At 39.0% G+C, this 18534-nt stretch overlaps 1 protein-coding gene across 2 annotated transcripts in view; it reads left to right on the plus strand.

Moving 5' to 3' along the window:
* HRH1 (histamine receptor H1) overlaps window positions 1–18534 on the plus strand; it is a 128734-nt gene that overhangs the window by 96714 nt on the left and 13486 nt on the right. Inside the window, exon 1 of one of the 2 annotated variants that reach the window (XM_027864116.1) lies at window positions 7578–7613. The exons of the other annotated variant lie outside the window; for it this stretch is intronic. The gene's annotated coding sequence lies outside the window, so the exon portion shown is untranslated. Of the gene's footprint in view, window positions 1–7577; window positions 7614–18534 lie in introns of those variants that run through there. 2 annotated transcript variants of the gene reach the window in all.

Consider the following 18534-nt stretch of genomic DNA (forward strand, 5'->3'; position numbering starts at 1 on the left):
ACACACACACACACACACACACACACACACACACACACACACACACAGAAGCTGATACCAGACCCCATGTAAGGGCATCCAGAAGGTAGATAGTAGAACTTATGGCCCACAGTACCCCATATCCCCTCCCCACCCCCAGGACCTACTCCTAAGCTTCCTGCCAATGCCCCTTTCACCTTTTCTCCTACTAGCAAAGACATTGAACACTCATTACCACCCCTACCAGATAGAACCCAGAACCTCCTTTCCTCCCTGACCCATTCTCCCCTTCCCAATAATGGTGGGCCAGGCTAGATGACCCATGCATCCTAAGGACTTCCAGGCTTTGACATCAGCCCCTGTAGCAGCATCTTTATGACCTCTGTGCCCTTCTCTCCACCTTATAGCTGAATTCTCCTGTGCCTATTGTCTTCCCTAATTAATGTGAATTCCCTGAGGAGAGAAATTTCTATTTCTATCTCTAGCACTTAGCTTTGTACATAGTAAGCACTTAATAAATGTTTTTTCTTTTTTATTCATTCATCACCATAATTTCTAATGCTTCCTCCCCCCAAAAAAGTACCTTATATCTATCTTGATCTGTCCACCCCTGAGACGATGTAAGCTTCTTAAAGGCAAAGACTGTTTCCATTTTCTGCTCTCAACACCTAGTACAGTACCTGGCACACAGCAGGTACTTAATAAATACTTATTGTTTGTGCTCATACACACATGAAAATTAAAATAGCAATATCAAAAATGCTACAGTCATTGCACAAACTACCCTCTTACAGTCCAATAGGAGCTATCTTCATTTCAGCTAGTATTATTGTCTTGCTTCAAGGTTTATAAAACATTTATGGGCATCGTGTCATTTGAAATTCACAACAACCCCTGTGGGGGTAGGGGTTATAGGTGAGGACATTGAGCCTAGAGAGAAAAAATGACTGACCCACAGTCTCACAGCTAGTGGCAGAGGCAGGATTCACACCCAGGTCTCTGCCAACTCCACATCCAGTGTCCTTTCTATTCTACCACATTGCCTGTCAAAAAGGCAAGGGGAGGAGAACCTTTATTATAAAATAGACCCTAAGTTGGTGGTTCTAAATGGGGTCCATGAAGTTTTTTTCAATATTTCAATAACTATATTTCAATATAATTGGTTTCCTGTGTAATTCTGTGTTTTATTTTATGCATTTAAAAACATTCTGCAGAGTCCACAGGCTTTACCAAACTCCCAGAGAGGGTACATAACGCAAAAAAAGGGAAGAACCCCTGCTCTGTGCATGAAAAAAAAGGAAGATCAAAATGCTATGAGTATTCAGGGGGCAAAGGGGTTGCCACTGGTCCAGGAGGCAATAAATGTTTTGAATTTCCTAGACTTTCAAATGACTGTGAACCAGAATAGTCAGAGAAACATTCTTGGAGGAGATAAGATTTGTTATTCAGTTGTTTCAGTTGTATCTGACTCTTCAGGACCCCTTGCAAAGATACTGGAGTGGTTTGGCACTCCCTTCTCTAGCTCATTTTATAGATGAGGAAACTGAGGCAAACAGGGTTAAGTAACTTACCCAGGGTCACACAGCTAGCAAGTGTTTGAGGCTGGATTTGAACCCCGGTCTTCCTGATTCCAGGACTGGCACTCTATCCACTGTGCCACCTAGGTGCCCCAACTCTTGAGACTTGAGTTTTATATTAAAGGAAAGGCGAGTTATGAAGTTAAGGGGATATTCTTCTTGACAATCAATCAGGCACTGTGATACTGAGTGAACGAGAGCCTGCCTTTACACCCAATTCCAAGTAGTTAAGAAAGCAAAGCCGTAAGTAGGCAGGACTACTGGAACTTTGCACAGAGATCTTAACTCCAGAGGGCACCGGCAGCGTCTTTATTAGGGTGAAATAATAAAGCTTATCATGTAGTTAAAAAGTGAGTGAGCACTTTCTCTGTCCTGCTCTACCCTGCTCTGCACACCCAAAATGAGTTAGCATGGTTCCATGACTCATGCCCTGGATGCGATTTGTGATCTTTGCCCCAGGCACAGGTATAACTAGTTCTGGCCCTGTCTGTAGGAGAGACACCTGTCACCTCCTCTGAACTGGCCTGTGTTGTGAGTTCAGCCTGAGCTTAGGGTCGTGTTCAGGGCAGCATCAGCCCCTCAACATTCATTGTATTCTATAAGCCCATCCTTGAACCCTCATTAGCTCAGACAGGCTGTTTTCCTGCTTCTTATAATGATCTGCTCATCCATACTGGGAAGCAAGCTAGGTGCTCACACCCCGAGGGTCCTCAGCACAGCTTGTACTCAGGTCTCCTCTAATGGATAGCCCCATCCCACACCCCAGTCCCTGTTGGAGCATCCACCCCAGGATCTTTGCCCCAGTCAAGATACCCAGCCAAAGAGGAGCCCATCTGGAAAAAAAAGTGCTATTCTGGGGTCAGGAAGGGGAAGGGCAGAAGCAGAGACCACAAAGGAAATGGTTGCCATAGCAACCCTAGCTGGGCATTTATCCCCCGATGCAGGACTCCTCTAAATTGTCCATCACATGAACAAGCCCCACACAGTCATTTCAAACTCGCCCTCCACCTGAAATGGCTAGTCAGTCATGGAGCCATTTGTAGTGGGAGGCTGAATGGAATTGTTCTTATTTGTGCAGGATTCATTTCCATTGATCTATAAACTGCGCATTTCAGAAAACATTTCAGAAGTAAAAACACACCGAAGCACTTGGGTCCTCCAAAAGGCACTGGTCAAAAGACCTGGGTTCAGATCCCATTTCTGGTACTTGTTAGTTGAGTGACTGTGGACAAGTTACTGAAACTCTCTGATCATGGGTCCCTTCCTCCAAGCTCCTTATGAGTTCCAATGAGGTAATGAATAGAAAGCCTTTTGCAAACTTTAAAGCACTATGTAAATGTCAGTTATTATTAGTAGTAGTGTTATCATCATTATTACACACACTGAACTCCAGTATTCTGGGAAAGTCTTGGACTCAGAGGCAGCAGAACAAAAGGCACAGAGATGCTTGTCTCCAAGGACTTAATAGCCTGACTCCTCCTCCTCCTTCCTTGTCTAATTTATCTTCCACACAGCTGTGAAATAATCCTGACACACAGATGTGGCAGTATCATTTCCCTGCTCAAAAATTTCAGTTGTTTCCTGATGTCTCTAGGATAAAACCTAAACTCTTCCTTGGCATTTTAAGCACTTCACAGTCTGACTCCAACCTAGATTTTCAAATTTATCTCGTATCACTCCCTTTCACAGTCTATGTTCCAGCCAAACCAGTCTTCCTTCATTTCTTAACTTTGGCATTCCATCTCCTGCCATTGTACAGGCTGACTCCCATACCCAGAATGTGGGGTCTTCTTCTTCTTCTTCCTCATTCCAAAGAGCTAATTAACTCAAAACCAGTCCTCAGTAAAGTTTAGGTTGGTATCCCCATCTCTATAGTTTTTTTTCCTGTCTTCCAGTGTCATCTGACCCTTCCTAGTGACCTGATGATGCCCAATCTCTATCAAAGAAATCCATCTGATCCATTCAGTCCCGTAGAAGTGTTAGGAGATGGGTGCTAAAAGGGAAAAGCTTTTGGAGACTATCAGGGATGATGTCAAGGGCATTAAGGGATTGGCCTTGACAAAGAGAGAGACCCTTTGGTTGTCAGAGACTCAAGTAAAATGATGATGATGATGATGATGATGATGGTGACGATGATGATGATGATGATGACAATAGCATTGATGATGAAGAGAGTTAGTGTGGCCGAGTCAATGGATGATAGGCCTTGGGGCCCAAGAAGATCTGGGTTCAAGTCCTTCAGATAAGTTGCAGATCTGAAGGAAGGAAGTTTCCACACCAGCGAGTTCTTTCCACAAGTACAATTATGGGTTCTTGCTAATATTACTATAACTACCTACAACAACAACTGTAACATTAATAATAATAATAAGCTGTCATTTATAGGACACTTAAAAGTTTTCAAAGAGCTTTATAAATGTGACTCCTTTTGAGTCTGTTTAAGGAGAGTCTAACTTATTTCTGAAGGCCCTTTCAGCTATAACCATGTATGGCTCAATTAAAATAACAGGCTGCTCTGGTGGCTCTATAATGAAAGTGTCTCCCCAGCTGTTCATCATTTTCATTAGCAACACCACCATTATCATTAGCATCAAAAGTATATATTGCCCATCTTGTATAGCTGCTATTGCCAGGACACTATCTTGGGCATTGAGGGATGAATAAGAAAAATCCCTATTCATGACACACATAATAAAATGCATTAACATCACCAGAGGCAACTTGACCTGGTAGACAGAGGGCCAGCCTCCAAGTCAAGAAGACTTCTGACATATAAAGAGCTATCATTTATATGGCACTTTAAGGCTTGCAAAGCATTATTTGTCTCAGTTTCTTCAAATGTAAAATGTAAATGATGATAAGAGCATCTACATCCCAGAATTGTTGTGAGAATCAAATGAGATAATATTTGTAAAGTAATGATAATAATAGCTAATAGATAATATCTATAAAGAACTTACTAACACATAGTAGGTACTATATAAATTGTAGCTATCATTATTGTTATTACTTTACAAATACTATCTCATCTGATTCTCACAACAACCCTGAAATCAGGTGCTCATATCATCATTCCCACTTTACAGATGAGGAAACTGAGGCAAACATAGGTTAAGTCACTTGCCCAGCTATTAAGAATCTGAGGCAGGATTCAAACTCAGGGCTTCCTGACTCCAGGTCCAGCATTTAATCAACTTTGCCACGAAACTGCCTCTAGAAACATATAAATTGTGTTACTCTAGGTAAGCCACTTAACCTCTTTGATGATTAAAAATGTTCAAGAGACATAGCTTCTGGGTAATTTAATCTTTGTTTTTATTGAAAACACTTCCACGTTAGTAACTTTGTATAAGACTCAAATAAAAGGGGAAAATATGAAAGAAAGAAAGTGAAAAGTAACATGCATCAGTCTGAATTAAATCAAAATCAGTTCTTTCTCTGGAGGTGGATAGTATGCTTCATCATTAGTCCTTTGGGAATGTCTTGGATCATTGCATTGCTAAGAATAGCTAAGTCATTCACAGTTCTTCATTGAACAATATTACTGTTACTGTATACAACATTGTCCTGGTTCTGTTCACTTCAGCGTGCATCAGTTCATGTAAGTCTTTCCAGATTTTCCTGAAATCATCCTGCTTGTCATTTCTTGTAGAACAATAATATTCCATTATAACCATATACCACAGTTTGTTGGGTTTTTTTTTTCCCAAGTGTGTGAGTTTGTACTTTGTTTTATTTTTTCTTTCTTAATTAATTTATTTTTAGTTTTCAACAGGCACTTCCATAAGTTTTTGAGTTTTGAATTTTCTCCCCCTCCTTCCCACTTCCCTTCCCAAGACAGTGTGCAATCTGATATAGACCCTACATATACATTCCTATTAAACATATTTTCATATTAGTCATATTATAAAGAAGAATTAGAATCAATAAGAGGAGCCACAAGAAAGAAGAAACAAAACATAACAGAAGAAAAAAAAAAGAGCAAACAGTATGCTTTAATCTGCATTCTAACTCCATAGTTCTTTCTCTGGATGTAGATAGCATTTTCCAGCATGAGACTTTTGGAGATGTCTTAGATCCTTGCATTGCTGAGAAGGGCTAAGTCTATCAAAGTCAGTCATCACACAATGTGGCTGGTACTGTGTACAATGTTCTCCTGATCCTGCTCACTTCACTCAGCATCAGTCCTTACAAGTCTTTCCAGGTTTTTCTGAAATCCACCTGCTCATCATTTCTTATAGCACAATAGTATTCCATTACATTCATATGCCACAACTTGTTCAGCCATTTCCCAGTTGATGGGCATCCCTTTGATTCCCTTAGCCACCACAAAAAGAGCTGCTATAAATATGTTTGTACAAGTAGGTCCTTTCCTCTTTTTTGGATATCTTTGGGATATAGACCTAGCAGTGGTATTACTGGATCAAAGGATATGCACAGTTTTATAGCTCTTTGGGCATAATTCCAAATTGCTCTCCAAAATGGCTGGATCAGTTCACAACTCCATCAACAAAGCATTAGTGTCCTCGTTTTCCCATATCCCCTCCAATATTCAACATTTTTCCATTTTTGTCATATTAGTCACTCTGATAGGTATGAAGTGGCACCTCAGAATTGTTTTAATTTGCATTTCTCTTATTAATAGTGATTTAGAGCATTTTCTCATATGACTATAGATAGCTTTGATTTCTTTGTCTAATAATTGCCTGTCCATATCCTTTTTCCATTTGTCAGTTGGGCAATGACTTGTGTTTTTATCAACTTGACTCAGCTCTTTACATATTTGAGAAATGAGGCCTTTATCAGAGATACTTGTTGCAAAAAAAAATTTCCCAGTCTTCTGATTTCCTTATAATTTTGGTTGCATTGGCTTTGTTTGTGCAAAAACTTCTTAATTTTATATAATCAGAATTATCTATTTTACATTTTGTAATGCTCTTGATATTTTCTTTGGTCCTAAATTCTTCCCTAAATTCCCTTCCTAAATTTCTTTTATCTGACAGATAAATTATCCATTCTCTCTTAATTTGCTTATGGTATCGCCCATTAGGTGTAAACCATGTACCCATTTAGACTTTATCTTGGAATACAGGGTGAGAGGTTGGTCTATACCTAGTTTCTGCCACACTGTTTTCCCATTTTCCCAGCAGTTTTTGTCAAATAATAAGTTTTTGTTCCAAAAACTTGGATCTTTGGGTTTATCATATACCAGATTACTTTGGTCATTTACTATAATGTAACTTGTATCTAATCTATTCCACTAATCCACCACTTTATTTCTTAGCCAGTACCAGATTATTTTGATAATTAACGCTTTATGATACAATTTGAGATCTCGTATGGCTAGACCACATTCTTTCACATTTTTTTTCATTGATTCCCTTGATATCCCTGAACTTTTGCTCTTCCAGATGAATTTTGTTATATTTTTTCTAGCTCTATAGAATAATTTTTGATAGTCTGATTGGCATGGCACTGGACAAACAGTTTAATTTAGGTAGAATTGCCTTTTTTATTACGTTGGCTCAGCCTACCGATGAGCAATTAATATTTTCCAATTGTTTGTATCTGACTTTATTTGTGTGAAAATAGTTTTATAGGTGTTCATACAGTTTCTGAGTTTGGCTTGGCAGGTAGACACTCAAGTATTTTATATTGTCTACAGTTATTTTAAATGGAATTTCTCTATCTCTTGCTGCTGGACTTTGTTAATAATATATAGAAATGCTGATGATTTATGTGGGTTTATTTTGTATCCCACAACTTTGCTAAAGTCAGTAATAATATTAAGTGGTTTTTTCGGTTGATTCACTAGGATTTTCTAAGTAGAACATCATATCATCTGCAAAGAGTTGTAGTTTTGTTCCTCATTGCCTATTCTAATTCCTTTGATTTCTTTTTCTTCTTTTATTGCTATAGCTAACATTTCTGGCACCATATTAAATAATAGAGATGACAATGGCATCCTTGCTTCACCCCTGATTGTATTGGGAAGACTTCTAGCTTATCCACATTACAGATAATGCTTGCTGATGGTTTTAGATTTATTATTTCAAGGTAAGCTCCATGTATTCCTATGTTTTCTAGTGTTTTTAATAGGAGTGAGTGCTGTATTTTGTCAAAGGCTTGTCTTGCGTCTATTGGGATAATCATATGATTTCTGTTGGGTTTGTTTTTGATATGGCCAATTATGCTGATAGTTTTCCTAATATTGAACCAGCCTTGAATTCCTAGTATAAATCCCATATGGTCATAGTGTATGATCCTTGAGATATGTTGCTATAATCTCTTTGCTAGTATTTTGTTTGAAATTTTTGCATCAATATTCATTTGGGAAATTGAGAACTGTCTTAGCTCTTCCTGATTTGGGTATCAGCACCATATTTGTGTCATAAAAGGAATTTGGTAGGATTCCTTCTTCATCTATTTTTCCAAATAGTTTATATAGTATTGAGAGTAATTATTCTTTAAATGTTTGATAAAATTCACATGTGAATCCATCTGGTCCTAGGGATTTCTTCTTAGGAAGTTCATTGATGGCTTGTTCAATTTCTTTTTCTAAGATTGGGTTATTTAAGTATTTTATTTCTTCTTCTGTTAATCTGATTGATTTATATTTTTGTAGATATTTGTCCATTTCATTTAGATTGTCACATTTATTGGCATATATTTGGGTGAAATAGCTACTAAAAATTGTCTTAATTTCCTCTTTATTGGTGGTGTATTCACCCCTTTCATTTTTGATACTAGTAATTTGGTTTTCTTCTTTCCTTTTTTAAATCAAATTAACTGGTGGTTTATCTATTTTATTGTTTTTCTCCCATAAAACCAGCTTCTAGTTTTATTAGTTCAATAGTTTTCTCACTTTCAATTTTATCATATCTAACTTTTCCAGAACTTAATTCACCTCCTTAACTTCTTTCTTATTTATTTTTTGGTTAGATTTGTCTAGTTCTGAGAGGGAAAAGTTGAGGTCCCCCACTAGTATAGTTTTATTATCTACTTCTTCCTGTAACTCATTCAATTTCTCCTTCAAAAATTTACATGGTATACCATTTGGTGCATATATGTTTACTATTGTTATGATTTCATTGTCTATGGTACCTTTCAGCAAGATATAGTCTCCTTCTTTATCTCTTTTAATTAGATCTATTTTGACTTTTCCTTTGTCTGAGATCATGATTGCTGCCCCTACTTTCTTTGCTTCAGCTGAAACATAATAGATTCTGCTCCAGCCCCTTACCTTTACCTTGTGTGTATCCGCCTGTTTCAAATGTGCTTCCTGTAAACAACATATTGTAGGATTCTGATTTTTAATCCATTCAGCTATCTATTTCCATTTTATAGGTGAGTTCATCTCATTCACATTTATAGTTATGATAACTATGTATTTCCCTCTGACCTGTTTTTCACTTGTTTATCTCCCTTTCTCTCTCACCCCCCCACTCTTTCCCTCCTCACAAGTGTTTTACTTCTGATCACCACCTTCCCCAATATATCCTCCTTTTTATCAGTTCCCCCTCCCCTTTCTATCATCTCTGTCCCTTTTTACTTCCTTATAGGGTAAGATAGATTTCTATATCCAACTGAGTATGTATGTTGTTCCCTCTTTGAGCCAATTTTGGTGAGAGTAAGGTTTAAGCTTTGCCTGCCACCACCCCCCACCTCCATCTTTCCCTCCATTATAATAGCTCTTGCATGCCTCTTTTATGTGGGATAATTTACCCTATTCAATCTCTCCCCTCCTTCTTCCAGTGCAATTTTCTTTCTCACCCTTCTATTTTGTTTTTTGGGATATCATCCCATCAAAGTCACCTTGTATCCATACCCTTTCTCTACATATATTCCTTCTAATTGCTCTTATAGTAATAAAGTTCTTAAGAGTTACAAATACCATCTTGCCATTTAAAAATATAAACAATTTAACCTTATGAATTCCTTATGTTTTCTCTTTCTTGTTTCTTTTTTACCTTTTTATGTTTCCCTTGGGTCTTGTATTTGGAGGTCAAATTTTTTATTCAGTTCTAGTCCTTTAATTAAGAAATGCTTGAAAGTTCTCTATTTTATTAAATATCCATTTTTTCCCCTGAAAGATTATATTCAGTTTTGCTAGATAGGTGATTCTTGGTTGTAATCCTAAATCCTTTGCCTTCCAGTATATCATATTTCAAACCCTCCAGTTCCTTAATGTAGAAGCTGCCAAATTCTATGTAATTCTGACTGTAGCTCCATGATACTTGAATTGTTTATTTTTGGCTCCTTGCAATATTTTCTCCTTGATCTGCAAGCTCTGGAATTTCCTCTTGGGATCTCTTTCAGGCAATGATTGGTGGATTCTTTCAATTTCTATTTTCCCCTCTGGTTCTAATATTTCAGAGCAGATTTTTTTTCATAATTTTTTGAAAGATGTTGTCCAGGCTTTTTTTTTTTAATCATGGCTTTCTGGCAGTCCAATAATTCTTATATTGTCTCTCCTGGATCTATTTTCTAGGTCACTTATTTTTCCAATGAGAAATTTCACATTTCCTTCTAGTTCTTTTTACTTCTTTATTTTATTTTGTCATATCTTGATGTCTCATAGCATCATTAATTTCCACTTGTTCGATTCTAATTTTTAAGGAATTATTTTCTTCAGTGAGCTTTTGTACTTTCTTTTCCATTTAGCCAATTCTATTTTTTAGGGAGTTATTTTCCTTGGTAAATTTTTGTATATCTTTTCCCATGCTGTTGACTCTTTTTTCATGATTCTCTACATTACTCTCATTTCTTTTCCCAATTTTTCTTCTACTTCTCTAATTTGCTTTTTAAAATCCTTTTTAAGCTCTTTCAGGAATTCCTTTGGGGCCTGAAACCAAATAACATTTTTCTTTGAGGCTTCACATGTAGCCATCTTGACACTATTGTCCTCTTCTAAATATATGCCTTGATCCTCCCTATCACCATAGTAACTTTCTATAGTCAAGCTCTTTTTTTGTTTTTTGCTCATTTTTTCTGCCTTTTTTGTGACTTGGTGTTTTTATGTGAGTGTTGGGCTCTAGTCCTACACTGTCCCAAGCTTTTTGTGCTGAGTCTCTAGGTCTTCTTACTGCTGGCTTTCACTGGGCTTCAGGGCTTAGCTGCTTGCTTTCTCTGCAAGGTTGGCTTCCCTTCAGTCCTATAACGCGTTGGGGGAAGTGGAGGGTTCCCATTGGCCTCCCCTGGGTGTGGAATTTAGCTGCTGGCCTGCTCCAGGGGTAGCACCTTGCTGCTGGGTTGCTGTGGTAACAGAGTCTTTCTGGTGGCTGGCCCTGGAGGAGGGATCTTATTGCTGGTCAGCTCCAGGGGTGAGGCCCTGCTGCTGGTCTGCTATGAAACGGGGCTTCTCTGTTAGCAGGTCCTGGAGGAGTAATTTTGTTGCTGATCTGTCTGAGAGGTAGGGCCAGTGCTGGGGCAGGGCTTCACTACTGATCAGCAAAGGGGTGGGGCCTTGCTGGGATACACAAACTGCTAGTCTACAGGAGGGTGGGGCCTCTCTGGTGGATTGCCCCAGGCTTGGAGCCTTGCTGCAGGCCCCCTGCTGTCAGGCTGGCTGGCTGATGCTGCTCCCCTCTCACCCCAGTGAGACAGACCTTTCCCGCCAGACTGGTAAGCTGCTTTCCTGCTACTAGGGCTACTGTTTTTTGGGTGGAGTGGGAGTGAAGAAAGGGGGAGGAAGTATCTCTGAAATGGTCATGTACGTCAACTGGGAAATAATTTGAATTATAAAAATTCAATTCATGCCTATCTCAGGCATATGCCAGCTACATAAAGTGGGTATTTCTATGCCAAAAGTCCCCAGAGAGTGCTCAGGTCCCCCTAACCATATGGGAGCCTAGAGGGTCATTTCAGGAAGCAGCAGGAAGGAGAGGTACAGAATTACATATCCCAGCACACACCCACTAGGAGATGAAAATCTGTCCGAGCCACACAACTGAGACAGCAAATTGATTTTTGCAGAGGGGGCCCAGGAAGGTGAAAACAATGGCACTTTAATTCTTCTCCTCTTGTACAGTTGTCTGTATATTGTGCTTGTCTGCCGTTATATTTATTGCATTGTTCTATGCTTATAAAATATTAAATTTTGGTAGTATCCCCAGTGGTTAGCATGGCTTTTGGTATCATCAGAATAATAATAACAACAACAACAACAGTTCTTGGCATCATCAGAATAATCATAATAACAACAACAAAAATAATAGCTAGTAGTGTTTTAAGGTTGAAAAAAACCACTTTATAAATATTATGTTAGCCTCACAACCCTGGAAAGTAGATGCTATTATTATCCCCATTTTACAGATGAAGAAACTGAGGCTGGTTGGTCCTTCATTCTCAAAGAGGACCAGAATGGCATCATTATGAGGCAAAGAGGTTAAGTGACTTGCCCAGTATTACACAGGTGGATTTGAACTCAGGTCTTCTTGACTGTCCACTATATACCTAGCCAGCATATAGGCACCTTATAAAATGCTTGTTGGTTGATTGATTGACAACTTAGTTGCCTTTTTGCACTACTCTGAATATCCAGCTTTCCAAAGACACTTAAGTATTGGGTTTATAAATTTAACAGAAAGGTTGAAAGAAAAAAAAATTAAAATACTAGGGCTACTGCTTTTTGGGTGGAGTGGGAGTGGAGAAAGGAGGAGGAAGTATCTCTGAAATGGTCATGTACGTCAACTGGGAAATAATTTGAATTATAAAAATTCAATTCATGCCTATCTCAGGCATATGCCAGCTACATAAAGTGGGTATTTCTATGCAGGATACCCCCCTCCCATTTGAGGAGAGGTGCTGATGAGTCCTAGAGATGCTCCAAAATAGAGAAATTCACAAGAATCTGTTTCTGAACCCAAATGCTCCAAGGCAACAGCCCCTTCTTTCTATAAAGAACTCACTTTTTCAATGGTCTGAATATTTCAGGGCCAGGGAAGAAACTCTAACACTTCAGAACCATCACAACAGAGCAGAAAGGAACCACAGGTTTCATCTACACCACCCCTCTTGTGGTGTGGATAAGGACAAATACACACTCCATAACCTACCTTTCTGGCTCGATTTCCTATCACACTCAGATCTAGAGAAGATGTGACTTACCCAGAGCCTCACCATGAGTGAGTGACAGAATACATATGCAAAAATAATGGGAATATATGGGGAAATTATAGAATAAAATGATAGAATAGAACATATGGGAGTATAATCCAAACCTCCTGATTCTCGAGTCCTATGCTTTTTCTACCACACTGACTTGAAAGCTACCCCTGACTCTAAATTTTATAATCCCATGAGGGCACTGGGCCCAAAGCTTCGGGCAATCTGAATTCAGCCACTGCAGTAGCCATCTGCAAAAGGCTGGGGACAGGTCTCCAGCAGCATCAGGGATAGGAAGGGACGGAAGAGGCAAAAACCAGAGGCCCTTGACAAAGATATATGCAAAGCATAGTCATTTTCCAATTGATATTCTTAATGTTAAATTGCTTGTTTTTGCAAGCAGAAAAGTGGCTTCCCACATGTACCGGCAAAATCCCAGTAGCTACTTGGAATTTTTAACTAAAATTAGTAGAACCTAATGGCATTCATTATTCATTCATTTATTCAACTTTCATAATGTGTTTCCTCCCAGGATTTCACAGCACTATTTAAATCATTTCTAATGAATGAGCATTTTCGTAAGTTCTCATAGTGAAAAATAGCCAGACTTAAAAAAATAGAAAAGAATATACATGGAGAAAAACAGGGATTTTTTTAAATGTCTTGAGAAAGATCTGTCAAGAAGAAGAAGGCTTAGCAACTTCCAATATAGGGGGAAAAGAATACCATGTGAGGATCAAATAAGATAGTATCTATAAAATGCTTAGTACAGTGCCTGGCACATAGTAGGTGCTAAATAAATGCTTGTTTCTTCCTTTTCTCCTCTCCCTCATAACCAAAGTTGTGGGCTCTTGAAATACAAAGAAACTAGAGCCAACCTTATTCAGAAGCACCTGTATGAATGTGTTAACTCACATAGCAAGATTATAGAATATTAGAAAGTATCCCTTTCTCCAAAGATTTACCAAGTGCCTCCTATGGGCAAAGCATGGTGCTAAAGTTAGCTCTGAGGATATAAAGGCAAAAGAAACAAACAGTCCCTGCCCTCAAGCAGCTTACATTCTATTTGCAGGATATAGCCTATACACAGATAAGTAAATATTGTCTTGGGTCTTGGTGCCAGAAATTGCCCTGTAAGAATTCATAGTCTGGGACAGTGAAGGATCAGAGCTAGAATTCAATTCAAAGAATACTCATTAAGCACTTGGTATATCCAAAAAGGCCCTGTTCTAGGCACTGGGATAACAAAGTTGAAAAATAACCCAGTCCCCACTCCACTAGAGAGTTTATAATATAAAAAAAGAAATAGTCATACTTCATATACCTCCTACCTATTCAATTAGCCATGAGGTAGACTGTGATAAGGGCAAAGAATATAATAAAGACAAAATACTCCAGGGATGTGAGGAGGGAGGGAAGACTTTTAGTTGCAAGGTGGGTTTGGAAGCCAGGAAGATTTCATCGAGGAGGGGGCACCTGAATTGGTGCTTGAAGGAAGAGAAAGACTTCTCAAGAAATGGCGATTTGGAAAGAGTGCATTCCAGATTCGAGAGACAGACAACCAGTGCAAATGCAGGAAGGTCAGGGGAGGTCAGACTGAGATCAGGGAAAAACTAGGTCCTGTTTGCCCAAAAACTAAGGTGTATTAAAGAGTGTGATATATCAGAGAGATGGGTTGTGGTCTTTCCTAAATGGCAAGCTAAGGAGTTGATATGATATCTCATGTGCAATGGGAAATCCACTCAAGGCTTTAGAGCAAGGGAGTAGGATGGCTAGGCTTGTTCATGAGAAACACTGGTAGCTATGTAAAGGATAGATTCCAAAGATAAGCTGAAGACAGGCAGACAAGATAAAGACCATTACCATACTCCAGGCAAGAGGTATTGAGGGCCTGGACCAGGCAGTGTGAGTAGAAAGAAGGGGAAAAAGGCTCGGGTTCCAGAGATCTGGTTCTTTGATAAACATTTTTAAAATACACGGAAGAGATTAGAAGGAAGTTTAGAATGGGACAGAGATAAGCAAGATAGTGTTGTTAACATTACCTTGATTTTTACGCATACCTTTAAAAACGTGTGCATAATAGAGATTCCCAGTTTCACCTATGCTGTCTGCTTTCTCTTTGTACATGGAAATGATCATGCTTGTTGACATTTGTTCTGAAAAATTTCAGAATTTTTAAAAGGAAAGAAAAAATATATAGTGAAAATAAAATCAATAGGATTTGGCAACTGATTGGCTATTAGGGCAAGGGACTCTGAGGAAGGGATTGACATAAACTCAGAAGATCTGGAATCCAGTCACAGATCACATGTCTCAGAGTCTCAGTTTCCTCATTTGTAATATGGGGATACTTGCACCACCTCCTTCAGAGAGTTGTTGTGAGTCACATATATCGTAAGCCACAAAGCACTATGGAAAGGTGGGCTGTTGTGACTGATAAAGTTCTATAATCAGTTGGTTGATAATCCTGCAGTCAGCAGACTTGGTCAGTGCCATCTAAAGGACTGTGTCCAGTTCTGGAAACTACCTTTTAGGAAGAAGATAAAAAAACTGAAACTGGTCCAAGGGAGAACACCTGGGCTGGACAGAAGGTTGGAAACAAACCTTATGAGGATAGCTGATGGAACTTAGTCTCTGAAAGAAGGCTTCAAGGACAGGTGATAAGCATCTCTAATTCAAGTGTTTGAACATTGTGCACACTGTCATGTGAAAGAGTAATTAGATTTATTCTGCTTGGCCCCAGAGGGCAGAACTGGGATCAGCGAGTGAAAATATGGCATCCAGGTCAATTTTTCTCTCTCAGCAACAGTCTCGGGTCATTCGTTGGAAAGTCAACTACCGAAACTGAAGCTTAAATACTTTAGCCACATAATGAGAAAACAGGACTCGTTAGAAAAGACCCTGATGCTGGGAAAGATTGCAGGCAAAAGGAACAGGGGATAGCAAATGGATAGATAGTGTTATGGAAACAACAAACGTGAGGGTGGACAGACTTTGGGAGATAGTTGAGGACAGATGAGCCTAGTGTGCTACGGTCCATGGGGTCAACTCAACAACAGCAACAACAACAGCAGCAACAGGTCTCCCAGAACCCCTCTTTACTCATACCACCATCGTCTGGACCCTCATCACCCTTTGCCTGGATTATTGCAATAGCTCCCTAATTAGTCTTCTTGTCTCTTCCCTCTCTAACCCATTTTAGATACAGCTGCCAAAGTGATTTTCCTAAAATGTAGATCTGACCTTGTTGCTCCCCCACTCAATAAACTCCAGTGGCTCCCTATCACCTCTAGGATCAAATCCAAGTTCCTCTGTTTGGCTTTTATCACCCTGCACCACCTGGCCCCGATGTCCTTTTCCAGTCTTATTATACATTCCTCCCCTTCTCACACTATGCAGTCCTACCAAACTTGCCTCTTGATGCCCCTCATACACACACAACACCCCATCCTTTCTCTCCATTCTTTTGTATTATTGACTTTCCCCTGTGCCTGGGATATACCTCTTCTTTCTCTCATCTTCTTTTTAGAATCCCTTCTTTCCTTCAAGACTTAGCCCAAGTGCCTCCTTCTACATGAAGCTCATGCTGATTCCCCGCAGCTGGTAATGCCCTCCTCCCCAAAAAACTACCTTGTATATATTTTGTACAAAAATAAAGCTTTTCCTGCCCTCAATAAGCTTACATTCTACTGGGGAAACAAAATACACATAAATAATTGTATATAAAATTATCTCCTTTGATTCTCATAACAACTTTAGGAGGTAGATGCTATTATTTTCTATTTTACAAATGAGAAAACTGAGGCAGATAGTTTTTTTTTTTAATGGCTTGCAGATGCACAAAGCTAGGAAGTGTCTGAAGTTGGATTTGAACTCAGGTCTATCCTGGTTCCAGGTACTGAACACTATTCACTGAACCCCTAGTTGCCCTAGCAGAATAGGGCTGAAATGCAGCAGGAATAATTTAAAGTTAGACCTCAAGAACACTGAAGATTCATATACCTTAACTGACAGAGGTAGAGAACTCTCCTGACTAAGAGATAGTCAACAAGAAAATATGGAATAAGAGAAGAGATGTCCACCTAGGTGAGGGATAGTCTTGCCTAGAGGAAGAAAGAAGGGAGTTAGGATAGGAGCTACATTCTGTGGCGATAAGTTTAACTTGTACAAATAAACACACACCCAGAAGAAACCCAAGAGCCCCAAATACCACCCTTGCAGGGTCAAAGTTTTACCCTAACTTGAAACAGGAGCAGAGGAAGGCCCTTTCTCAAGTCGAGTCTTTGTCCTGACTAGCCTTCAGGCTTTCAAATCAAGATAAGTAGAGAGAATCCCCCTTTTTTTTTTTTCAGGATCACTAGACTTTGAATCACTGCTTGGATTTTCTTTCCAGTTGGTATATTATACTCAAATTCCCAATTAGCATTTTATTTTTTAATGTTGTTCTAGTGATGTCATTTGCTTTTACATCACCTTCATTTTCAAATGTATCCTCAATACATCCCCACCCCCATCAAGCCATCTCTTATAACAAAGATTAAAAAATAAATAAGGGGAAAAAGTATTTCAGCCAAACTACCCAACACTTATCAATCATGTCTGATAATAGATGTGATATTCCACACCCCTAGTTCCCATCTCCGTAAGGTGCATTTTTTTTAGCTTTTCTCCAAGATCATTGTAATTATGCATGTATGATTTTATTTTTTGCTTTTTGTTTGCATTGTTGTGGTGATCCTATATATTGTTTTCCTGGTTTCCCAGTGCTTAGCACAGTGCCTGGCACAGAGCAGGTGCTTAATAAATGTTTATCAATTAGTTGATTGGTTCATTCTGCTTACTTCAGTCTGCATCTATTTACATCAGTCTTCCCATGCTTCTCTGAATTCATCATATTTATTGTTTCTCATACACAGTAATATTCCATTGCATTTGTGTAACAGTTTATTCATTCCCAAATCAATGAGCGTCTTCTTTGTCTCCAGTTTTTTGCTACCACAAAAGTACAGCTATAAATATTATAGTGCACATGGAAGCTTTCTTCTCTCTTTTACTTATTTGGGATATATGCCTAGCAGTGGGATCTCTGGGTATGAACATTTTAATCACCTTTTTAGAATATTTCCGAATTGTTTTCTAGAATCTATGTTTTCTTTCTGCTAGAGTCTATTGTTTTCTAGATCAATTCGCCATTCTACTAACAGTGTATTAGTGTGCTTATCTTCCCATGGCCCCTCCAACATATTAACTATTTTTATCTTTGGTCATTTTTGCCACTCAAAAAGCATTGTAAAAGAAAACAGAGTCTAAATCGGCAGATCTCTGTTAGGAAGGCCTCATCAGCAAAAGAGACAAGAAGTGTTTAAGATTAACAGAGAAATAGGTAGTTTTCAACAGTCCCATTAAAAACACAGGGTCATCACAGATCCAGAGTTCAAAAGGACTTAAAGAATAACACCCTCATTTCACAGATGAGGAAACTGAGGCCAACAGAAATTAAGTGACTTGCCCAAGTCTGCCTAAGGCTTGCCCACACTTGCTCTGATTTGTCACAGAGGTCATAGTGGCCAAGCAAGAATCTGAACTCAGATCCTCTGACTGTAAATCCATCCATTTTCCCACTATTCCTTATGCTTTTCCCCACTGCCCCCTCCCCAATGCCCAATACAGAATCCTACCTATAGCAAAAGCATAGTATGGCATGGTAGAATGAATGGTGGTGTTTACAGTCACAAGACCTGATTACATTTCCCCTCCCACTACCACCATATCACCTATGTGATCCTTAGCCCCTCCGAGTCTGTTTTCTCATCTATAAAATGAGGAATAATACTTGTACCTCCTAAATCTCCATGGGTTGTCATGAGGAAAG

Source organism: Vombatus ursinus, unplaced genomic scaffold, assembly GCF_900497805.2.
Source record: "Vombatus ursinus unplaced genomic scaffold, bare-nosed wombat genome assembly UNPS02014773.1, whole genome shotgun sequence".
Taxonomy (NCBI): Eukaryota; Metazoa; Chordata; class Mammalia; order Diprotodontia; family Vombatidae; genus Vombatus; species Vombatus ursinus.